Source organism: Hordeum vulgare, chromosome 5H (genome assembly GCF_904849725.1).
Source record: "Hordeum vulgare subsp. vulgare chromosome 5H, MorexV3_pseudomolecules_assembly, whole genome shotgun sequence".
In the NCBI taxonomy this organism is placed as follows: Eukaryota; Viridiplantae; Streptophyta; class Magnoliopsida; order Poales; family Poaceae; genus Hordeum; species Hordeum vulgare.
The window spans coordinates 220,096,396-220,120,306 of record NC_058522.1 but is presented as its reverse complement, the minus strand read 5'-3'; positions in this window follow the sequence as shown (position 1 = coordinate 220,120,306).

Below are 23,911 nucleotides of genomic sequence, written 5' to 3'. Positions count from 1 at the left end.
TTTGGGCCTAAGGGAATGCATTGAGGAGTAGTAATTAGAGGGTGGGTTGTGAGAGTCACAGAAACTTAAACCCAGTCTATGCACTACTTCGTAAGGGGCTGGTTTGGATCCCTATGTTTAATGCTATGGTTAGAATTTATTCTTAATACTTTTCTCATAGTTGCGGATGCTTGCAGGAGGGTGAATCATAAGTTGGAGGTTTGTTCAAGTAAGAACAACACGCAAGCACCGTTCAACCCACATATCAAATTATCAAAATACCGAACGTGAATTAACCCAACATGAAGAAAGTGACTAGATGAAATGCCCGTGTGCCCTCAAGAACGCTTTGCCAATTATAAGAAATTGTTCTGGCCCATACTTTTCTACAAAAAGATTGGTATACCTTGCTGCACTTATTATTACTAATGCTACTTCTCAATTGTTACAATTACCTTGCTATCAAACAACTTGTTAACACTATTTCAGTGGTTGCATAAATTACCTTGCTGAAAACCGCTTGTCATTTCCCTCCGCTCCTCGTTGGGTTCGACACTCTTACTTATCAAAAGGACTATGATTGACTCCCTATACTTATGGGTCATCAGCGTGGACTGCTTTCCAAATTTTCTTCTTTATATTAATGAGGCTGGCGTGGACTGCTTTCCAAATTTTCTTCTTTATTAACTAGGCAGAGGCATGGACTCCTTTACTTATGTCTCATCTCTTTCTCAACTTCTTTCCTTACTTTATTATGCATCATTTCCTTATCAATTCCTTTCCTTCTTTTCGTATTTTCTATCCAAATTCCATTCCAAATTAGCTTCTTTATTTTTTTGTCATGTTGAGGCTGATGTGGCTTTCACATAGTGGACGCTCTCAAGAAACTAGCACATGGCCGGCCTTTCCTTTTCATGTGCCCTCATTATCCTTCGGTTCTTAATTACCAATCTGTTTCCCTGTTACCAAGGAACTTAAAAAATGTATATCAAATTGGAAGGGTTGAATATAAGAAGGCGAGGTGGGGCTATTTAAGCGGCTGTGGAAATTTTCCACCATCCATCTCGCACTGGGGACATATGTCGTCACGCGTACCCACCGTTGTCCCTCAACATTATCTTCCGAGACGCCCTTCTTCTTGACATCCCCGATTTCCATCCTCTCTGCTCCCCCTTATCTCTATCCAACGAGGATCCCCACTGCTGCAAGCATGAGCCACCGCCAAGGCTACTGCAAGTTGGAGCCGCATCCACGAACCATGCTTCTGCAAGCACAAGTACATCCATGGCATGTTTGATGGTGATTTGCCCGTGACAAGAGGTTGCAGCAGCATAGAGCATTCTTGTGCGGCTCTTGTGGTAGCAATAATGGCAGCTGCTGCAAGGCTGCTCCCCGGCGGGAGCGTCGGTGCCGCGAGGTTGCTTGTCGGAAGAATCCGATGCAAGGTCGCTCGTTGGTGGGAGTGTTGTGCCGCGAGGTTGCTCGGTGATGGGATACCGGTTTCGCAAGGCGGTGACATCGGATGTTGTTGTTGTTGTGTTGGCGACTGGAATGATGCTTGCATGATCGGGCGCGATGACAATGGATGTTGCTACTGTGGCAAAGATGCTATGACGACGACCTGGACGATGCTCCAACAGATGCGGTAATGACATTTGCTGCTCCGGGGATGTTGTGCAACAAGGACAATTCTTTGACGGACGGATTCAATGATGATGCTGTGAGGCAGCGGTGCTACCGGGGATCATGTGTGTCGCATCGAACGAGCCGAGTAGGCAGCTGATTTTTCAGCCCATACAGCCGGCTGCATACGCCATATTTTGTTCGTTTTCTATTCTAAGATTACCACTTTTAACTTACTTTTGGCGTTCGTTATTTTTGTCTACACCTATTCTTTCTTTCTTCCAAGCTATTGTTGCTTCAGAGGAGGATGTTTTTCAAGGATCTCTCCTCTAGAATGCACCTTGGCAAGGGATGGATCAGGATCGAGCGCACGCGCACACACAGAGGAAGAGGATCAGGAACCGCTTGTGTGGGGAGGGGTGGGACTCGAGGGAGTTGGTCGGCCGGCGGAGAGCGGTGGCGGCAAAGTAGGAGAAGAGAGATGAATTGGGGAAGGTGCGGTGTTGATTGTCGTTTGTGGTGGAAAGTCGTGTGTGTGTGGGCCCTTCAGGTAGGGGTGGGCATGATGACGGGGTCCAACATTAGTGGTGCGTGGCGGAGGGGCGTGCTCACGGCATCTTCCTTCTACTGCATTGTGGCTATAGCCATCTGCCCACAAGGGTGTTGCCACTCAACTTCTCCACCTCCACCATGGCTGGAAAGGGATCATGAGCATATGGGTAAGATGAAACAGAGGATTCGCGGGTTGAATTCTTATAGATCCAAGGTTTGTTGTGTAAAAACGAAGTGTTTCCCCCCTTAAAAAGGGAGGGTGGGTTAATTACTGGAAAAGTCAGGGACTTTCTAACAAATACGCCAACAACATACGACCAGAAGTATACCGTGATTTATTATTACGTAGAGATACAGTACTATCATACAATTGATCATGTCTAAAAATAGAAACTTTTACGTCCAGTGCAGAATTTCTCTGATTTTATTGCAACTTCTTTTTTTATCTTATTACAAGTATCGTTATAGAAATTGCCCAAGTTGTCCAAATAATTTGAGAATTTTCGGAGTTAGAAAAGTATAATTCTGATTCTGATCATTACACATAGTTCTGTTTTAGACAGATTCTGTTTTTTGCTTGCATAGTTTGCTTGTTTTCATGATGCTATGGATTATATCAGGGGGTATAACTCATGAAGAAGTTATAATAAACTAATTTATGCAATAATTAAACATGAATCAATTATAATAGTACCTAAATTTTACGATTTACCTAGTATACTAACAGATCTCACAAGGTTTATGTTTAGTTTTGTGTGCGGAACTTTTCAAGTTTTAGGTGAGACAGTGATGGATGACGGAATAAGTGTAACACCCCTTGGTTCATCCACATCATTCCATATAATTAAGCTACAGTAACCCTCTATGATAAAGCTAATCATTTTGCTAAACAGTGATTGATCAATCTTTATCTCATATCCCATTTCAAATTCCAGTTTGAAATTCAGAATTCAAATAAAAAGTGAATTAAAGAAATTCACCAACATGAAAACAAAAGTGTTCCAAGTGTTGCAAATAATCCATAACTACTTAAGGTGGTGAACCAACTTTTTATAAAGTGTTTTAATGCCCCGATATAGTTAAAACATAGGCCAAACAATAATTTAGATGCTCTTTTTAATTATGGAAAAAATCCAAACTTATTCAAGTGACCCCAAACTTTTTGTGACAATGCTGAAAATTGCAATGTAAATAATGGGCTTAGTTCCATATGTTGCAAAAGTCAAATGGTATTGAATTAATTAAAAAACAGATGAATTCAAACACAAAGCAGAGTAAATAATATGAAAAAGAAAAGGGCCAGGCCAGACTAGGGCTTAGGCCACGACCCCTCCTCGTCCCCTACCTCCGTTGACAAAGGCGGGGTAGAGGCAGCGTGCCCATCCAGGGCGATGGATGGCAGCACACATGCCAACCCCAACCTCTCCATCGCCTACAAGAAACCTCGCAGCCATCCCCAAACGCTAGCCGCTCTCTTTTCTTCCCCCTCGGGTCGCTGCTCCCCTTGTACCACGTCAGCCTCGGCCATCGCTTTCACCCATTCGCCCACGTAGCCATCGGCCCTCCCGCACCTCCCCGACGTGCCCACGACCTCCGCGTCGCTCCATCCCTTACGCCTTGCCGATGGGATCGAGCCCGGGTCCCCTACATCGCTGCGCCGCCTCCTTCTTCTTCCTTGGCTCCGACGAGCTCCGCCGTCGAATTTGTTGCCCCTCCACTGTTGTCGCTCGTCCCCGGGCCTTATCTACAACGTCGGTGAGCATCCACTCCTCCTCCCTCCCTCTCTGAACTCGCACATGTCCCGTAACCCCCCTTCCACCATGGCTGCAGCTCACCGTCGCTCGAGCTTGTCACCGACGATGCTCTGGTGACCTTTTGGTCACGCGCGCATGCCCATCTCCTTTCCCATGTTGCATAGATCCTCCCTAGCCGCACCAATTGCTCGTTAACACGCTGTAGAAGCGTTCCCATCGAGGCCCGAACTCTGGTCACCGTAAACCTCAACACGAGTGACGTTTCTAACCACCTCAGCCCGCACCATTGTCGTAGATCGACTCGACATCGAACGCTCATTCAAACATTACCGGCCGCCCCCATTTTGGTCCACCATAGCATTTTTCCAGCGAAACCCGACCCCCTCCGCTGCGTTTTGGCATCACCGGCAACGAGCCACCAGCCACAGCCGACGTGGCTTGGCTGGGGCCACCCCAGGGTCGTTGCCAATGGGCCCTAGGCCCTAGTTGACTAGGTTGATCCGAGTCAACTGCTGAATAGGCAACCCGAGTCATTGTTTGGTGGACCCTCCTGATTAATGCAATTGTTAATTAATTAATTTAATTAAAATAATTAGTTTAAGTTAATAAGTCAATGACATGTGGGCCACTATTAGTTAGATTAGTTAGTTTAGATAATTTAGACGCTCTTAACCCCACTAACAATGACATGTGGGTCCCACTCTTCAGGTTTGACCAGTTAACTCAGTGGTTGAGTGTTCATGTCATGATGATGTAGTAAATCTTTTTTTGAATTAAATTAAATGTGCAAATTCCAGAATATTATGAAAACTTTGAAAATCATATAAATTAATCCATAGTATAGATGAAAATATTTTTTATATGAAAATTGCTCAAAAAATGATGAATACGAATACGCTATCCGTTCATGTGTTCCACGTGTCGGTGCACTAAACACTGGGGTCCCAAGTGCCCCAGACTTGTGCACGAGCGCGAAGAGCCCCTCCCGGCAAGGCATGGCAGAACCCAGTCAAGATGCAACCCCCAAGATTATCAAGGCCTCGACAAGCCTGCCTTACCGGGAAGATGATTAAGGTCGCGCCCATTTGGTGGGATTGATGAACTCACCAAGTACAAGACCCCGACAAGCTCCCTTGCCGGGATGACGACTGAAGCCCCTGGAAATATCCCTTGACGGCACGAAGACTCAAGGCCCCTACACGGGCATGGCCACTGGTGGGAACCGCCCTTGCCACAGTGCCACCGCCCCCAAGTGCGAGCGCATTCTACATGCGGCAGCGCACCGTCCAGGTGTCGAAACACCTGGATACATGTCTTCACCAGCACATCACTGACAAGGACAAGACGTGCATTAAATGCACCTAACATCAGTAGATGGATAAGCACCGCCCTAGGTTCACTGTAACTGCTCGTGAACCTACCACCGAGCACTGTAGGCGACCCCTTTGCCTATAAAAGGAGGCCCTTAGCTCATTTTGAAGGGGTTAGACTCTTTGGACATTGACTCATAAGACGTCCATGAACGGTCACTGTAACAATCGACAACAAACCGCTTAATACAACCAGACAAGCAGGACATAGGGTTTTACACGTAAGCGGCCCGAACCTCGATAAAAAGGCTTGCCGGCTGCTGATTGTTAGCTCTCTCTTCACGTCACTTCTCCCTGCCCTATGATCACAAGGGTTTCACATTGATTCCCATAGGTGTCGACCTCACATCACCGACATCTTTGGCGCGCCAGGTAGGTGGTGTGGAGTTTTGTGCAAATCTAAGCAAACTCAGCACTAGATTCTTGGAAGTTTGGGCGCTGCGTCACAGTTCCCCCGGAAACGGGGTTCCGCGGCGGACGAACTGTTCTCCTACGGCTTCCCAAGGCCTGCACGAGCGTGAGGCAGGGAGGCGGAGGCTCCGAAGGCTGCGTCGTCAGGCCGATGCGTCGCTCGAGGCCAACGCGCTGCTATCGAGTGCGTACCTGGGAGCTGCATAGAGGCCTCGGTGCATACTCCGGCGGACGCACCTCTGTGGAGTGGTACATAGTCATTGAGGATGTGCCAAACGGTCCCGAAGCCCCGATGCGCACTCCAACGTAAGTGTTGTGCCCCTGAGAGCGTCGTATCATCGCCGAAGATGCGTCCGGGGGCTCCGCAAGCGCAACCTAGAAACAGAAAAGTAAAGGGGTTACACCCTGGCCAACTATTTCTCCAAACGATGGTCACAAACTATTGGCAAGAAGTCTTTGCCGAAGGAAAAGCTACCGGGAACAGTAATTTCCTACTTGTCGGGGACCCCGACGCCCCGGCAAAAGATTCAAGTGCCATGCAACCACGGCGTGAGCAGATAAGTTCTAAGTTTAAGATTCAGATCTGAAGTAGATAGATTCTCTGTTTTCCCTTTAAAAGTTTCCAATCTTTGTGTGTGGAGTCTGCACATACTGGGACCTTTCCAAAGATCAGTGCACCTTGTCTTTGTTTCGAACTCGTTCAAATGACCTGAACGGCCACAGAGCGCCTTCAAACTGTTTCGAACCTGATCAACAGGGCACGCGGCTACGTAGCACCTGATTTCGTCTCAAGCTGCGCTTGGCGATTTCTATGGTTGCACTGAATGCGACAAGGAGCCTTGTCGGTAGTTGCTGGCAAGCTCCCAGATAATGCAAAGGCGAATCATACAAAGAATAGAATCGGAAAAAGGGAAAACAGTCTTTTCATTCATTTGTTTGGGATACTCTCAAACATATTACATGGATGATATGATCTACTCTAACCTAGAACTATTGTCTTTGGCGAGGAACTACGCTCGCCACCTACAGACAGAAGAAGACTCCGAAGGCCAAGGTTGAGGAGTTGGTGGATTCAGAAGGAGTTGGGTGAGCAAAACCCCTCGCAAACCCTCCCAATTTATAGGACGGGGCACGGGGGCTAGCATCCCTTGCTCCAGAAGCCACCACCCTCTCGCCCAATCGCTCGTGCTCACGGGTGAACAGGGAACCGCCCTGCTGCACCAATGCATGCATGGGCGGGCCAAGCCACTACTGCACCTTTTAAGGCCACGTGTGCCACCTGACCATCCATAACTACGCATGCCACGCATGTGGCAGAGGCATTTCAGGAGGTGGAAAGGACACTCCATGCACAAGCCCCCACTTCGCGCGTCCAATGCGCGACGTGGGGAAAAGGAACTGCTAGCGGATCCAGCCACGAAAGCATGTGCACCTCTTTGGGCTTGGCCCAACAACGCTTCACATGCGTGTGTGGCCCATGCCCGGGGGCTCCTATCGGTGCACTAAAGACTGGAGTCCCTGGTGCCCCAGAGTTGTGCACGGGCGCGAAGATCCCCTGTCGGAAGGGCATGGCAGGACCCAGTCAAGATGCAACCCCCAAGATTATCAAGGCCTCAGCAAGCCTGCCTTGCCGGGATGATGACCAAGGCCGCGCCCATTTCGCGGGCATGATGAACTCACCAAGTACAAGACCCCGACAAGCTCCCTTGCCGAGATGACGATTGAAGCCCCCGGCAAGCTCCCTTGCCGGGACGAATACTCAAGGCCCTCGCAAGCTCCTTGCCGGGATGAAGGGCCTGGCCACTAGTGGGAAACCGCCCTTGCCACAGTGCCACCGCCCCCAAGTGCCAGCGCAGCATCCAGGTGTCGAAACACCTGGATACGTGTCTTCACCAACACATCGCTGACAAGGACAAGACGTACATTGAACGCACCTGACAGCGGTAGATGGATAAGCACCGCCCTAGGTTCACTGTAACTCCTCGTGAACCTACCACCGAGCACTGTAGGCGACCCCATTGCCTATAAAAGGAGGCCCTTAGCTCATTTCGAAGGGGATAGACTCTTTGGACATTGACCCATAAGACGGTCATCAACGGTCATTGTAACAATCGACAACAAAATGCTTAATACAACCAGACAACCAACACGTAGGGTTTTACGCATAAGAGGCCCGAACGTGGGTAAAAAGGCTTGTCGGGTGCTGATTGTTAGCTCTGCTCTTCACGTCACCTCTCCCTGCCCTACGATCACAAGGGTTTCACGCTGATTCCCGTAGGGGTCGACCTCCCATCACCGACAACACGCCTCTAGCATGATGAACATGAAACTTTCCCTCCGGATGGTGTGTCCCATAATTACCTAAGACCCGGGAAATATCCACACATATTTTCCCGCTTCGTGTGTAATGGTTAGTACTGCGTTAGGTCACCCCTAGAAAAGTCTATTACCATGTCACGCTTTGTCATGCATTTGATTGCTCAGTTATTTATTGTGTTTCCCCTTCGTTACTTCCTTTCCGATAGACCCTGAGAGCGATGTTGATCTGGTGATCAAGTACCTCACTGACGATGATCCGTATGTGTGAGAGCAACCAGGCAAGCAAACCCCCTTGATCATCCCTATATCACCCAATTCTTTCTCCCTCATGCTTGCATTAGAATTTTCTACTCTATTTGATTGCTCCTATTCTCATGCATAGGCTGATTTTGTAACCTGCTATTGTTACCTACTTGCTTATCCTATATGCTTAGTATAGGTTGGATAATGAGCCACGAGTGACCCCTCCCCTTGTCCTTGTTGCCCTACTACATTACCAGAAGATTCGATCGAGGGGATCGATGAGCCAAGACCGTCACATCACCACACCTGCTCCTTAGTTGTATGAGGCTATGTGACTACTATCGGCTGTCGAGGATGATGGAAGATTATATCCAGGTGACCAACGAGACAATATCGACACATCATCACAAACCCCATGGATGGACGACAGTACATGACTACTATCGACTATCGAGGGTGATACCTTCTAGTTCACTGTGACGGTTACATCAAATGGAAATCCATCGAGGGTGATTCTTCGGAATTCCCCCTTGATGACAAGGACACATTGTTACGTTTACTTGTTACCCCTATTACTCGTATTGTGGGACTGAAGGGACATGCGGTACCACCCCAGTTGAGGTGGATAGAATTTTTGATGTGACATGCTACCCATTATGTAACCTTATGAATGTATGCTCATTGACAAACCATGAATTAACAAATATTAACATAGAAATACTTATAGGTATAAGAAGAAAAATCATTAATCTTTCCAAGTATACAATCCTCAAAGATTGTTTTACCCCCATTTATATTATTATATTAGCAACACATGCCTCCATCTTCACCACATTAATACAAATGGCAAGCACCACAATGTCCAAATCAGGCAATTGGTCGTACTTTTTCAGTATGCATCAACTTTTTATTCTTCACACAATACATGAGCATGAACCATTGGACATAGCATATAGGTGGAATAGAATAGAGTGGTAGGTTTCAAAGGGGTAAAATGTGGATAAGATAGTCTCACATAAACTAGGCATACCAACGTGCTATGAAGATGCCCGTCAATAGATATCTATGCAAGGAGTAGGGATTGCCCTGCAAATGATGCACTAGAGCTATAAGTGTATGAAAGCTCCACTGAAGCTAGGTGCAGTGTGAATCCAACTTGCTTTCTCATGAAGACCTCGAGCATTTGAGGAACCCGTCATCACAGTATACAAGCCAAGTTTATGAAAAAGTGATTCCCACTAGCATATGAATGATATAACATGAGACTCTGTATATTAAGAACAAGGTGCCACTTTGAGGCACAAGTGTGGTAAAGGATAGTAGCAAAGTACCTTCTCTCTTTTTTCTCTCATTCATTTTTTTCATTTTTTTATTATGGTGGGCTCATTTGCCCCCCATTTTATTTCCTCACTGGTACAATGCTCTAATAATGATGATCATCACACTTTTATTTACTTACAACTCAATAAGAAAACTGATAGGACGATGTGACTCTAATTGAATGCCTCTGGGAGCGCACCAGGATGTGCAAAGATCTAGTGTGACATGTATCAAAATTATGATGAAATGTGGCTTTGCCACAAATACTATGTCAGCTCTATATGATCATGCAAAGAATTATCATGATGAACGAACTAGTGATGTGTGACGATGGAATTTGCATGGCAATATATGTCGGGATGGCTATGGAAATGCCCCGATAGGTAGGTATGGTGGTTGTTTTGGGGAAGATATAAGAAGGCTTATGTGTAACACACCGTGTCATGTCACGGGGTTTCGATGCACCGGAAAAAGTTGCACCGATCCTCGAGGGGAGAGCGGGCAATTCACGGTACCGAAGAGGCTAGCAAATATGAGGAGGCGAGATTGCGTATGTCCATGGTGTCATATTAGTCATAAATAACTCGTGTATTTATTGCAAACTTTTATTAGTTTTATCACAAATCAAAGTACTACTCGCATGCTTCGAGGGAGAGGGTTAGTAGGAATTAACCATCGTGCGGCTCCGACTCAAAACAACACTAGGATTTCAATGAGAAATAGAAATGCTCACACATCATCACCATGCCCTTTTAATTTTTTAGACGAACAAGAAGTTTAACATCTCTTAATATTGACACCTCTCCGACTTAATAATAATCCAGTCACACCCGTTTCATATCACCACAACAATGTTATTAATCCATAATTTCTCTATATGTGCTACGCAATGGTTTTAATTATCACTCATTGAACATCTATTATTTTTGATCTAGTCTTATGACCCATGAAATTTACCATAACTATTTATTTAACTCGCAAAAAAATATAAGCGAAGAACAAGAGCATAATATTTTTATAAAATCTACACGCCACCGTGCTCAAAAGGATATAAGTGAAGTACTAGAGCATCTGCTAATCTGAAAAGATATAATTGAAGTACATAGAGTATTCTAACAAATTATGATGAAGGTGTATGTCTCTCAAACAGATTTGTCCAACAACCGATGAATGTGGCGAACCGAAACTAAAAGCAAATGACGCTCCAAGCAAAACTCATATCAGATGATGAATAAAAATGTAGCTCCAAATGACATACCAATGGATTGAGGCGAAAGAGGAGGCATCCCCAAGCTTAGATTAAGCCTTCCTAGAATATTACCTTGGGGTACCTTGGGCATCCCCAAGCTTAGGCTTTTTCTGCTCCTCATTCCTTTGTCCATCAGGATAATAGCCAAAACTTGAAAACTTCAATCACATAAAACTCAACAAAACTTCATGAGATCCGTTTGTATAAGCAACATATCAAATACTTTCAGGTACTATTATCAGTCAATTCTTATTTTATTTTAGCATAAGGTACTGTATTCTAACTTTACATGGACTATAACCCCCTATAAATTCCATAGCACCATCAAAACAAGCAAACTACGCAAGCAAAAATACAATCTGACTAAAACAAAACAATACGTAGTATTCTGTAATGAACCTATACTTATGTAACTCCAAAAATTCTGAAACATTAGGACGGTCTGAGGAATTTTCATAGAAATACTGTGTAAAATTCATCTTAAAGAGAAATTCTAGTAAAATGAGTGAAATTTTGTACTTTACGTCAAAGTTTCTGTTTTGAACCGTATCAGTTCTACTCATCATACAAATCATCCCAAAGGCTTTACTTGGCACAAACACTAATTAAAAAATAAAAACATAATCATTATAGAGGAAATAATCATGTTATCACAAACTAACATAAATTAAAATAGAATAATAAAGATAACTATTGGGTTGCCTCCCAACAAGCGCTACTGTATTACACCACTAACTAGGCATATTACATAGTTTCACGTGTTGCCATGTTTGACACTCCATCCATAAGTGGCTATAATGATTGATTAATAATGTTATCTAATTCTATTTCTAGGTAAGTGTTCCATTCCTTTATTTAATGGGAATTGAAACCTTATATTTCCCTCTTTCATGTCAATGATTGAACCTATAGTTCGTAGGAAGCGTCTTCCAATTATAATTGGACAAGCAGGATTGCAATCAATATCAAGCACAATGAAATCTATAGGCACATATTATTATTTTCAATTATCATCACATAATTTATTCTACCTAAGGGTTTCTGAATGGTAGAATCCGGAAGATGTAAGTTTAGGGAACACTCTTCAATATTAGTGAGACCAAGCACACCACATAAAGATTTAGGTATAGTTGAAACACTAGAACCAAGGTCACACAAAGCATTGCACTCATATTTATTTATCTCAATTTTGATAGTAGGTTCTCACTCATCATGCAACTTTCTAGGAATAGAAACTTCAAGCTCAAGTTCCTCATCATAAACTTTTACCATAGCTTCTACTATATGTTGAGTAAAAGCTTTGTTTTGTTCATAAGCATTGGTGAGATAATAATGGATTGAAGAAAGGAAATAAATTCTACTAAAAAGAAATTACCATAATTAAAATCCTTGTAATCCAAGATAGTGGGCACATCACTAGTTAAAGTTTGGACCTCTCCAAACCCAGCTTTTCAGTTTTAGCATTAAAATCAGCACCCTCCAAGCAAACATGACGCTCCTTAACTAGAGTTGACTCATCTCCAGTCCCTTCATCATTAAAATTTAGAGAAGCAAACAAAGATTCAATAGGATAAGTACCATTTTAAGATCTTCATCATGATTCCAGTCAAAATCGGGTGGATGAGCTTTTTCTAGGAATTCCAGCTTAGCTTTCAACTTAGCGATTCTCTGCTTATTTTCATTAATTGAAACTTGTATAGGTTTAATAGTCGCATTAAAATCATGCTTAGGAGGCACAACATTTTTAAGAGTTTCTACATCAAGTGCAATTATATCCATGTTTTTAGCCAAAGTATCAACAACTTGCAATCTTTCTTCTACCATGGTAATGATTTTTTTTGAGAATTATTAAATTCATTAATTGTGAGGGTATATTATTAGGATTTGGAGAAGAATTTCCATAAGAATTACCATAATTATTGCCATAACCATTAGGAACATTACCCCAGTATGGCATAGTATTGAAATTACCCCTATAAGCATTGTTATTGAAATTATTTCATAAGACAAAGTTCAAATCAATAGCATAGTTATTTTGATAAATAAAGGTAGACAATGACATATTATTGGGATCAACATGATTATTTTTATTAGCAACCAAATTCATAAGAGCAACCACTTTTTCACTCAAAGTAGCGATTTCCTCAACATAATTTACCTTCTTACGGGTTGGATCTCTCTCGGTGTGCCATTGAGAATAATTGGTCATGATCTTGTCCATAAGTTTTGTGGCTTATCCTAAGGTCACATCCATAAAAGTACCACCTGCAGCTGATTCTATAAGATTTCTAGACACAAAGTTTAGTTCAACATAGAACATTTGGATAATCGTCCACAAATTTAAGTCATGAGTGGGGCAATACCTTATCATCAATTTCATTTTCTCCCATGCTAGTGCAACATGTCCTTGATAATGTTTTTTAAAATTCATTTTTTGATTTCTAAGGGAGATGATCTTAGCACGAGAAAAATACTTGGCAATAACAGCATCTTTACACTCATCCCATGGTCCAATACTATTACATGGTAAAGATGAAAACTAAGCTTTATCTTTATCTCTTAGTGAAAAGGAAACAATTTTAATTTCACAATATCATTATCCATATAAGTTTCTTTTGCAGATCACAAAGTTTAACAATGGTATTGAGATGTGAAGCGGGATCCTCATTAGGACTTCCCAAAAATTGCTCTTTCATGACAAGATTCAACAATGCATCATTAATAGCAAAAGCCCCCGCACTAGTGGCGGGTGGTATAGGAGTATTAATAAAATCATCTTATTATTATTTGAGAAGTCACACAACTTAGTAGTATCTTGAGACGTGGTGACCGAGCAAGCAAGGTAAGAAGCAAGACAAGTAAACTAGAGAGCGAAGATGCAAACTGGAGACAAGCTAAGCAAGAAAAGGTAAATATCTTTGTATTTTTATTGTCTATGAGACAAACCAAATATACCAGAAAATAAAAAGGAGAAAAAGTGAATGAAAATTTGTGTGGAATTACTCGGTAGTTGGTGATGATATTCCCCGGCAACGGCGCCAGAAATCCTTCCTAATACTTGTGATCTAAGTTGGGTTTTCCATGAAGAGGAACGGGTTATCGCATCACAATGTGGGTAAGTATGTCACTCAGTAATAAAACCAAGATTTATCGAACTTATTGGAATATCAACCACAACCGTCTTCAGTGGGTTCACACAAAATAACAATCAACTTGCACCCAACGCGGGCAAGGGGGTTGTCAATCCTCTTGTACTTGTTATTTGCAAGCAAGTAGATGTGTAGATAATTTTAGATAGTTGTCAATAGCAAAATAAAATAAAAGAAAGTAAATGGCAGCAAGGTATTGAAGGTTTTGTAAATATGTTTTGAATTAGACCCCCGGGCCATAGTTTTTCCTAGTGGCATCTCTCATGAAAAACAACATACAATGGGTAAACAAATTACTGTTGGGCAATTGACATAAAAGCGGATAGTTATGTTATATTCATGAGAAATTCATGTTTATATAGGCATCACGTCCATAAACAAATAGGTTGTCTCCTGTCTGCACGTATTACTATTACTCCACTCATCCACCGCTATCTAGCATCCATGTAGAGTATTAAGTAAAACAGAGTAATGCATGGATAACGATGACGTGATGTAGACAAATTAAACTCAAGCAATAAATAAGCCCCATTGTTTTATCCTTAGTAGATGAAACACAAAGACTCATCTTGTCCCCTTATATCACTATGATATAGAAATTTGCAAGGTTGAACCTAGTACAACACACCTCTCTCACCGAAGAAATATCAATCTAGTTGGCCAAACTATTTGAATAGATCAGAGAGAATTACGAAGCTATCATAATCATGCACATAAGAATAATATTAGTATTCAGATAAGACTCAAATATGTTTCATGAATAATCTGAACACAAGCCTACAATTCATCGGATCCCAACAAACGCACCACACAAAAGGAACTACATCATGTGGATCAAAGCGAAGATGCGATGATCATTGTATTGAAGATCAAGAGAGAGAGATTGCCATCTAGGTACTAGCTATGGACTCGTAGGTCTATGGTGAATTACTCACACGTCATCATGAGGGCAGTAAGGTTGATGGAGATGCCCTCTATGATGGATCCCCCCTCCGGTAGGGTGTCGGAATGGAGATCCAGATGGTCTACCATCGGAACAGAGACTTGCGGTGGCGTAAAAGTGTTCCAGGACTGCCTCTAGGTTTCTAGGTCAATTGAAAATTTATAAGCCAGAGAACGGATTTGGAGGGCCTCAAGGGGCCCACAAGCCAACATGTCGCAACCCCCAGGCCGTGTCGGGTTTGCTTGTGGGGCCCTCGTGTGACCCCCAGCCTTCTTCCAATGCTTGGTGGTCTTCTTGTGGTCCAGAAAAATCTCCAAAAAGTTTCACGTCGATTAGACTTTGCTTGGTATGGTAAACCCAAAGAGTGAAAAACATGCAGAAGACAACAACTCGCACTCGGCACTAGGTCAATAGGTTAGTGCTGAAAAATCTATATTTTTTTGACTTGGCAAAAATACCACAAAATTATTCTAGAATGATAATATATCAGCATGGAACTATAAAAAATTATAGAACTTTGGAGCCGTATGACGTCACAAGTTGGTATGAGAGTCGACTGCTTGCAGGTAGCCCTCTTTCCAACTCCTTGGTCGAATTTGAGTCTAGTCTTTGAAAAACTATTTAATAACATTGTTGTGTGGCTTACGGACCCACATCATAAATGTGTGGATTAGTATATTTTACTCCTCGTCTTTACTCTGGGATTCTGACCTCTCTTCTATTGGGTTAAAGATTTTGCTAACTCTAACTCAAGGTTGCGTAACTACTTCCTCCCAGAGAGCCTCTTATCCCAGATGATGGCTTCATTCATTAGAAGACTACGAATATACACTCTGATGTTCTCCCGAGAGCTTTTGCTCACCGGTTTTGCGATTTCCTTCGACCGCCAACCTCAATGGATAACCACATACAACTGTCGTTCATACTTTCATTCCCAATTACTCTTTTATTACAAGATACATCTAATTATTCTCTGGATTTTGAAGAACCGCCCTTGCCACTACTTGGTAGTCCTAGTCACATGAATACACCTACGGTTAATTACTCACACTTATCAAGGACTTGTTCATCCTTAGTTCTCATGTGGTTCACAAAAGTCCTTCGAATTGCTATTTGATCTTCCAAAATCCTCAGTAGCCTATTGCTCTTGACATTCCTTACCTTCTTGCATTATGGTTAATTCAATATGTCTAGCAATATTCACTAAAATCCTTTGTGATTGTCATTCTTATCTTATTGATTCAAACCGTGTGTGGATGGATGTAACCATTAGTTGATCCTTATAAATTATCTTTTGAGCTCAGACGTCTTTCCAAACATGAGTTAATTCTCGGCAAATCAACCTTGATGGATTGTATTTGTGATCCTATTTAACTTACATATCTTTTGATCACAGCATCCTCTTTCAATCCCCTGATTTGAAAAACTTAATCCCTTTGGTATTTGAGCAATGAATTATTCAAATGTTATATGATCCGTTGCCTTGCTTTTTTCTTCCTCTCATTGCGTATCAATACTCACATCAACTCTGTTGTGGACTACCAAATCCTTTGTTGGATCATTATATGACATTGTCCTTCATATTCAAAAATCTTGTGAGTTATTCCCATGATACATAATGCCTTTAGCAATTTATATCCTCTGCTTTTGTTAATCATGATTTACCTTCAAGCTTGTGCTATTTACTCCTGAAGTTTGTGGTATATGTTCCTAAGATGCCCCGATGGGTTGAACCTATGCTTTCCCTAATTTGTGTGAAGCCGAAGGTTTTCACGAGTCATACTCTTCTGGTGTTTTGCTCATTGAAATTTCAACACTACAACTTCATCGAAAACGAGAAGTGAATGGTAGGTTATGCATTGAAGAAGTGGGAGTCGACGTTGAACTTTGTGTTCATTCCCATGGATACAATGTAGTTCTTAGGAGCTTCCAGTAATAATAATTATCCCCTTGCAATAAATTCATCTTGTACTTTCATTTGGTCCTTTGCAACCGAGGTTCCGACCATGATTGTTCTTCTTTGACCCCATTTCTTGGACAAGTTAAAGCACTTGTCTTCTGCAGATCAATACACCTGTCCAACCTCTATCCTGCTCTACCTTTGAGTATTTCACTCTGGTATCTCGATAATATAATAGAACCATGTTTCTTATTATGAGTCTTCATCAAGTATTATTTCTCACCATTTCCAATTTTTCTTGGGTCTGAGTTGTTAAACACTCAAGAACACCAATGACTGAATCGAGTCCACACTGCAATTCAACAACTCTTAGTAATCCTCTTTGCTTACGAGTTTGTACCCGATCAGGTTATTCCGAGTCAATTAGCTACATCATCATCGACATGCTAAAAGCTTGACTGTGCTGCCTTGTCCTTCATCCTCGGAACACAATTCTGGCGGTGTACTAAGATTACAACTAGGTGTCATCTTCTTGATGTTTGTATTGAAAGGTAATTGTGATCCCAAGCATGCATCTTATTCATGATTCCAATAACCCTTCGCTTGATCATTTCTTTTGCTTATTGTCGATGATGGTCGATTAAATCTTCATGAAATGCCCCGACAAATGTGTCATGATCATTGTTAACATTTTGACTTCCTCCAGAAGGTCAATTGAATCCATGATGAGAAGTACCATACTTGTCCCTTTGTAATTTGTGTTGCCCTCGACAACATCCTTGCCTTATTTTCAACACAAACATGTTCATGTTATGGAGCTCCTTGCTATCGAGCTTATGTTATGTTCTTCCTTGGAGTATTGCCATCTTTTATGTCAAGGATGCCATGATAATTGCTCCACCTCTTAAGCTTTCTTGATATAATAATACTTCTCGCCATCTCCGTTCATTTCTTGGTCCCCGTGGGGTTTCTAACCGGAAAACCAACAATTGAACTATGATGCGTGATTTCAAAATTTCTAGCAAACCTATTGCTTTGAAGTGAATGGTCAATAGTTTCAGTCTAAGTCCTTTGGTTATTGAATCACCATTCTAACATTGATCGTGCTACTTACTCCATATTTCTAGGTGCACTTTCGTTCAATGGTTATTTGTGGATGTTCTCCTCGAACATACATCATTCTATCATTTGGTGTGATCAATGCTATAACCTTGTTCATATAATTATGGAGTTCCATCTTTAAGGTAATCTCGAGGAATTGTTGTTGAGCCCATCAGCCACGTCCTTATCTTCTAGATCATGAAGAATTGTTTGATAAAATAAGTGTTTTTATCTAAGTCAACGTGCATCTTTGCCGCCGTGAATATGAGAAAGTTTTGTTTCGCTTCCTCTGGGATCATCCCAAATCATTCACGCATGTGCGAAGTGTTATATGTTTTGAAGATTTGCTACCTTCACTCCATATGTATTTTCTAGCTCACCAGGCCACTGATTGATTTGATCAAAGGAAAGAAGTTCCTTCATAGAAGCTAATCCAGACTTACACATGGAACTTTGATATCCTATATGATGGTTTCCAACCAGAATTTGATTGCATTCCATTCTAAACACTCCCATGTGGCCACAAATGTCTTGACATTGTGTTCATGTGTCTTGCAATCCAACTCAAAATTGAAGCCTTTCTTCCATAGTTCATATCCCGAGAATCTTGCATCATCATCTCGTCAATTTTTGTTGCCCCCTTTTCTTCTCACGCATCCTGAGTCTGAGGTATCATCACACCAATCAGATCTGAATCTCGGGGAGATATGATGGTTGGAACATTTTCCAGGAATTATAACATTGATCCTTATGTGATCTGGTAAGGTGATGTTATGTCAAGCACACTTGGCTGGAGGAGTTATTTTTGTAGTATCTTCTTTAGTAAGGTTAGCCATTCTTTTATGAGGAAATTGTAGGACTTATTGTATAAGTTGTTCCAGGTGGATCCTTTTGTGTTTTGAGGGTCTAACCTTTACCTGGTGAGCATGTAGATGCTTCCCTCAAGCATGATTGTGGTAATACGATCCTCAAACAAGAACATTGGAAGCACAATGCTAAATGTTTCTTCATCAATTATCCAAGCACCATTTTATGGGTAACATCATAAATTTCCTCACCCCTTTACCTAAATGGTTATTTGCTTGCTTTCCTGCTATGTATATCATGCTTTGCTTGTTTTTGTGAAAGATTTAGTCCTAATACTTGTGTTTAAACAAATTTTACTTTCCATTGGTCTATTTAATACGATAATCACATTTTCATTTCCATTGGTATGCTTAACCTTTATTGTAATATAACTTATCTGAGAAGTGCTAATTCCCTGCTGAGGTAAACACCTCGGTGTACAACTCTGACAGTAAGACCTGGTTACTATTGTTGATGACATTCCAGTAACCACCGCTGGACGAGAACTTGCCTATTGGTCCTCCTCACTTCAACGAGCAGGAAAATGGTTCTATTCGTTCCCCTCCCCTGGTGCTGACGTGGTTGCCAACATAACTGACATTGCTATCCTTTGAAATGCCTTGCTGGCATGACCATGTAAGATGTCAACGCCCTTTTCTACTTTTTAACTCACATGGTGGGCCCATAACCAACAGTTCCACATGATCGAAACCTGACTCTCCTGTACATCTTTGAATCCAAGGTATCTCTTCCACTTGGCTTCGTATGTAATTCGCGAGCCAGTGTCCAAGAGATGATCCATTCTAGTATGAGTCACAATACGTATTTCTTCGTTGCTCTGAACCCCTTTCACCTCCGGAATAGGCATCGAATGATTGCCTACCCGTTTGAAACTTTTGTACCATCGCATATTTCTCTCAACAAATTCCCTATGTTACTACTTAAGCAAAATTCATATCCTCTTCCCTGATTTCACTGTCAGATGCGCAACTTTGTGGAGATATGTTCTTCTAGAGTTTTATCTCTTATCACATTCGTAGGGCAATGAAGATCGCGAAGAAAGGATGACAACTTCATCCGGATGACCTCTGATAGAAAATTGAAGACAACATCGAAAGGGATCAACTTCTTTGAGAAAACCAACCAAGAACGAGAAGATGCATTACAGTTTCATAACCAGAACTTCCCCCGTACTCCACCTCTTAAATCTCCTGACGAAATTTCTTGTAGTGGAGGAGAGTTGTAACACCCTCGGGTTCAGCTACAATAATCCTTGTAATTAAGCTACAATAATCCTCTATGATTAAGCCAATCATTTTGCTAAACAGTGTTTGATAAATCTTTGTCTCATATCTCATTTCAAATTGCAGTTTGAAATTGAAAATTCAAATAAAAAGTGAATTAAAGAAATTCACCAACACGAAAACAAAAGTGTTCCAAGTATGGAAAATAATCCATAACTAATTATGGTAGTGAACCAACTTTTTATAAAGTGTTTTAATGCCCTAATATAATTAAAGCACAGGCTAAACAATAATTTAAATGCCCTTTTAAATTATGGAAAAAATCCAAACTTATCAAAGTGACCCCAAAGTATTTGTGGCAATGCTAAAAATTGCAATGGAAATAATGGACTTAATTCCATATTTTACACAAGTCAAATGGTAATGAATTAATTATGAAACAAATGAATTTATACAGAAAGCAGAGTAAATAATATGAAAAAGAAAAGGGCCGGGCCATATTGGGCCTTAGGCCACAATGACTGGCCCAGCCGGCCCAGCCCACATGACCCCCTCCTCCCCTTCATGTGTTCAGAGAGGAGTGGTGGATGCAACACGCCCGTCCATGGCGATGGATGTCCACACGCTAGTGATCCCCGATCTCTCCGATGCCTACATGACACCCCGCGATATTCCTCGAACCCTAGCCCCTCTCTTTTCTCCCCCTCAAGCCGCTGCTCCTCCCGTCGCCATGACCACCTTGATCGTCACCGTCGCCTGCTCGCCTGCGTAGCCACCCGCCCTCCAACACCTCACAAACGTGCCCATGAGCTCCGCCTCACCCCACCGCTTCCTCTTGCCCACGGGATCGAGCCCGGGGCCCCTACATTGTCGCCCCGCCTCCTTCTTGACCCCGACTCCGATGAGCTTCGCTGTCAAATTCGTCACCCTCCACTGCTTCCGCTCATCGACGGGCTTTCTGTGCGATGCTAGTGAGCATATGCTCCTCCTCCCTCTCTGTGTGAGCTAGCACTCGGCCTGTAGCCCCTTCGACCATGGACACATCTCGTCATTGCTCGAGCTCATCGCTCACGATGCTCACGTGACCTTTTGGTCACGTGCGTGCGCCCATCTCTTTCCTCACGTGACCTTTTATACATGAAAATTTCTCAGAAAAATATGACGAATCTGAATACGCTATCCGTTCATCTTTCACATGACTCTAGCATTGTGAACATGGAACTTTCTGCTACAGATCGTTTGTCCGATAATTGCCTAAGTCCGGGAAAATATCTACATTTTTTTCAGGCTTTTTGATGCATTTGATTGCTCTATTATTTATTGTTCTTCACCTCCATTACTTCCTTTCGGCTAGACCCTGAGACATATGTTGATCCTGTGATCTACTACTTCACTGTCGAGGATCCGTATCTGTCTGTAGAGCAACCAGACAATCAAACACCACTTGATCATCCCTATATCGCCGAATTCTTTCTCCCTCGTGCTTGCATTACAATTTGCTACTATATTTGTTTGCTCCTATTCAGATGCATAGCCTGATTTTGTAAACTGCTGCTGTTACCTACCTGCTTATCCTATATGCTTAGTATGGTTGGATAACGAGCCACAAGTGACCCCTCCCCTTGTCTTTGTTGCCCCGCTACATTACCGAAAGATTCGATCCAGGGGATCGACGAGCCAAGACCGTCACATCACCACACCCACTCCTTCGTTGTACGAGGCTATGGGACTTCTACCGACTGTCGAGGATGATGGAAGATTCAATCCAGGTGATCAACAAGACAAGATCAACACATCATCACACACCCGGTGGATGGACGACGGTACATGACTACTATCGACTGTCGAGGGTGATACCTTCTAGTTCACTCTGACGGTTGCATCAAATGGAAATCCATCGAGGGTGATTCTTTGGAATTCCCCCTTAATGACAAGGACGCATTGCTACATTTACCTATTAGCCCTATTAATGGTATTGTAGGACTGAAGGGACAAGCGGTACCACCCAAGTTGCGGTGGACGTGAGTTCCCGAGAATCTCTTGTGGAGTTGGGTTTATATGGAGGGTACCCACGAGATAACAATGCGGCACGACCGAGCATTCTTAGCCTTACCGTAAGTCTGCGAGACGGGGCAACAGGATCGAGAGGATCACTGATTGTTATCATGAGCTACCAAGACACTAACGGGTTTGGATATGTGATCCAAGGAGGCCTCTTGCCTTTATTGCACTAACCACCTCGCGGGAATAAGTATGGACATTCTTCATCCTACATTCTCCCGAAAGCTCTTCAAACATCACAATTTAGTAGCACGCGCCTAGGTGGCCCGCATAAGCACTATCTTTGTATAACGAGCTTCCAGGACTGACACCAGCCATCCTTGCAACACGCATGATTGCAAAGAGCGATTGGCCCATGACCCCTTTGCATTTAGGATGTAGAACGGCGTGTGGCCTCTTTGTTGAGCCTTGGTAGGACTATGGCATGTCAATCAGCCGATGTTGGGCATGAACTATGAAAGTGTGTCCGACCGCAATTAATCAACCGTGTTGGATAATATGGTGCACCCTTGCACGGAAGTATATCTATTCGAATAGCCGTGTTCATAGTAACGGACGCTCAGAGTTGTATCCCGATATTTTATAACTAGAACTAGATACTGAAAACATGAAATGTAAATGATGGCTCTAGGATTGCTTTCTCGCAAGGAGTCGAGGAAGGATCTCTGGGTCTTTTTACTACACGCTACATATGTTATATTAACCTATACTCTTCTAATGCTGCAAGATGCTGAAGATGCTACTCTTCGATAGGACCATGTCTTTCCCTTCTATTCTGGCATTTCTGCACTTCAGGCCAAAGATATAGCCCCATTACTTTGATACTGATGCCTACTTAGCTTATATCTGATGTAAGTCTTGCGAGTACTTTGGATGAGTACTCATCATTGGTTTGCTATCCCTTTTCCCCTTCGATACTATTTGCGCGATCAGATGACGGAGCCTAGGAGCCAGCTGATCCCGTCGACGACTAATACTACCCCGATGGATCCTACTACTATGTGGAGGCCGGTGACGACCAGGAGTAGTTAGGAGGCTCCTATGCACGAGGCCTTGCCTTTTTTTATCCATGTTGTTGTTTGTGCTAGCCTTCTTATGTCAAACTTGTTATCTCATGTGTGTACTCAGATATTGTTGCTTCCGCTGACTTATTATATTAGAGCTTATGTATCTGAGCCCTCGTGGCCCCTGGATTGTAATGTAAAGCCTGAATTATTTTATTTGTGTCTAGTGTTGTGTTGTGATATCTTCCCGCGAGTCCCTGATTTTTATCTACGCATTTGCGTGTATGATTAGAGTACTATTAAGGCGAGGGCATCACAATAAGGAGCGGCAAGCCTCTAAGCTTGGGGATGCCCAAGTCACCCCAAGGTGATATTCAAGGAATACTCAAGCATCTAAGCTTGGGGATGCCACGGATGGCATCGCCTCTTTCATATCTGTTTTATCGGTATGTCACTTGGTGCTATATTTCTATTCATCACATGATATGAGATTTGCTTGGAGCGTTGTTTATTATAGTTTGCTTTTCTTTTAGTTTGCCACAATAATTGTTTGTTGGACACACATATTTTAGAGAGACACATGTTCATCATAATTTGTTAGAATACTCTATTTGCTTCACTTATATCTTTTGAGCTAGGCAGATGGTCAAGTGCTTCACTTACATCTTGTTAGAGCATGCCAGTGTCAAATTTTAGAGAAATAATTGTACTCTCATGCTTCACTTAAATATTTTTGGGAGTCTACACAACAGGAATGGTAATTTCACTACTGAAATTCATAAATTTGCCGTCTGCCACGGCGGACGGCAAAGGGGGGAAGCACGGACGGCAAAGGCTTTGTCG